At 33.6% G+C, this 2,735-nt stretch overlaps 1 pseudogene; it reads right to left on the bottom strand.

Annotated features, from left to right (window-relative positions):
* Positions 1 to 375: 375 nt before the first annotated feature.
* LOC116585524 lies at positions 376 to 1,068 on the bottom strand (annotated as a pseudogene).
* Between the last annotated feature and the right edge of the window lie 1,667 nt (positions 1,069 to 2,735).

Raw genomic sequence — 2,735 nt, 5'->3', positions numbered from 1 at the left:
AGAGTAAAAAAGACAAGTTTTGAAAATTTTAAAATATTTATTTTAACAGAGAGTGAAAGTGGACGAGGGGCAGAGAGAAACAGAGAGAGAGAAAGAGAGAAGCAGACTCACCGCTGAGTGCAGATCTTGATGCAAGGCTCAGTTCCATATATATATATATATTTGCAACACAGTTTTGTCCAGACATGAGTAATATTCCTTTTCCAATTTTAGTCCTTCATCTCGTAGCATAAAATATTTTAGTTACTATACACTGGTGAATGGACTTATAACCAAGTGTTGGATAAATATACAAACAGCAGTGTCTACATTTTTACAAAGTAGTCTCTGAATCACTCTTCTCAGGGCCCCTATCACCTCCTTATTTCTCAGGCTTTAGATGATGGGGTTGAACATTGGGGTCAGGATAGTGTAGAAGACAGCCAGAACCTTGTCCTCTGTTGGAAGGATCTTGGGCATAGATAAGTATAAGCAAAAGGCACATAGTATAAAGTGACCACAGTGAGGTGGGTGCTGCAGGTAGAATAGGCTTTCTTCCTCCCTTCTATTGACTGCATGTGGCAGATTGCAAGGAGAACACGGCCATAGGAAGATGCAATGCAAATGAAAGGAAACACAAGGAAGAGGGTGGTGCTCACAAACACTGTGTACTCATAGACCCAGGTGTCCATGCAGTCTAGAGTCAACATGGCAGGGACATCACAAAAGAAATGGTTGATGGTGCTGTATTGACAATAAGGTATATGGAGGGCGTATACAGTGTGAGCACAGGAGTTGACTGAGCCCATTAACCAAGACCCTGTTATCATCAGCACACACACTCTTCTGTTCACGGATGGAATAATGAAGAGGAAAACAAATAGCCACATAATGATCGTAGGCCATACATATCAGGAGCAATGCTTCTGCACCTCCTAAAGTCAAGAACAAGAAGCTCTGAACACCACACCCAATAATGGAGATAGTTTTGTTTCCAAACACAAAATTGGAAACCATCTTGGGGACTATGGTGTATATATAGTTTAGGTCAATGAGAGAGAGCTGACAGAGTAAGAAATACATGGGTGTGTGGAGATGTGTGTCTAGGAAGATGAGGAGAATCATGGACAGGTTGCCAAACAGAGCAATTAGGAAAATAAGAATGATGACAATAAAGAGGAATAGGCCAATTCTTGTTGGCAGGAACAACCCCAATAAGATGAAATCAGTTGATGTTTGAGTATAATTTTCCATGGGGCATTGATAGGATTTTCCTAAAAGCAGACATAAAAATAAGTCAAATATAGAACAAGAAGCTTATTTTAATGTATAGTTTTAACGATACTGTGTATTATTTAAAATGTTACAACTCTTAATTGAATATCTAGACTTTTCAATTTTGGAAAAATGTATATACATTTTGACCCAGAGATTAAAATGTGAGATGGAAGCATTAGTAGCCTAAATATTTTCTAAGAAAACTTTAAATTTATTTAAGAAACATGGATATTTGTTAAGAATTCATTAGGATAAGTATGCTTTACTACTGTAAACAAACACAAGTATTGTGGAAATCAGATATTTATTCAAAATATATGAATAGAATATCTATATCTATATCTATATCTATCTATCTATATATATATATATATAGTTATTTTAAGGAAAGTGTTTATGATTCATTAAGGACCGCTTTTCCTTTATATCTAAGACTTACTTCTAAAGATGCAACAGTCTCTCATCTTCTGTTGAGAAATATTTCCTTCTTGAGTCCTCTTTTCACAGTAACAGCTAATCAAACATCTTTTAAGTTAGGTAACATAACACTCATCTGTTCTGAAATCTTGAATGAATCATGATTCCCAAGTACCATTTATAGCAAATCATTCTTTTCTGCCTTCTCAACCAATTTCTGAATGATGCATTCAAATTGACCCATCAGCTAAACACCTATACACCATACTCATGATAGGGTTCATAAATCTGCCTGAGTTATTCCAAATAGAATATTTTATATCTCTCTGCTTCTCTAACATTTATATGATATAAACTATTCTATGGTGCTTTATCTTACTCATTTTTTCTCTTTTTCTTTTTCTCTTTTTTATTTTTTGTGTTTAAAACTTTCTAATTTTAGATAGGTATGTAAATTTAATAACATGTATGTAAACTCTGCCTCTTAAATGTCAAATATCATCGTGATAAAAACAATGTATAAGTTTAAATAGAACAAGTTTCAAAGGCAGAATGGGGAATAAAATAGATCAGGACCCTTTGAATAGAATAGCCAGTCACTTAATAGGAGGAAAAGAAAATAAGATCGTAACTTTCATGGAGATGGGAGGAGGATTTCTTCACTGACATCACATGTGAACAAACTCTATGCAGTATATAGTATTTTATCTTAAATTTTATTTTAGAGCCAAATGATACCAGACTCTTAAGGAAGTCTCCCACAAGAAATAGGAATTGTCATGTATTTGTGTACATAAACACAGACATATTCACAAACTTACACTCATACACAAATATAAAATGAGCCAAAAAGTTCGGGAAAATGCAGTAAGATTTTTTTAATGGGATTTGTATGTTCAAAGAATTATGAAATTCTATTAATTCACCGTATAAATACCACTAGATAAATAAAAGGAAATGAGTATAAAAGAAAGTATATTACAAATAAATATAAATATAGACATATATGAAAAATGATAACGTGAATGGATTTTATTTATTTACTTTTAGACAGAAAGCAT

Source organism: Mustela erminea, chromosome 3, assembly GCF_009829155.1.
Source record: "Mustela erminea isolate mMusErm1 chromosome 3, mMusErm1.Pri, whole genome shotgun sequence".
NCBI lineage: Eukaryota > Metazoa > Chordata > Mammalia > Carnivora > Mustelidae > Mustela > Mustela erminea.
Note: the sequence above shows the minus strand (reverse complement) of the source record. Positions and strands in the feature narration are given on the sequence as shown.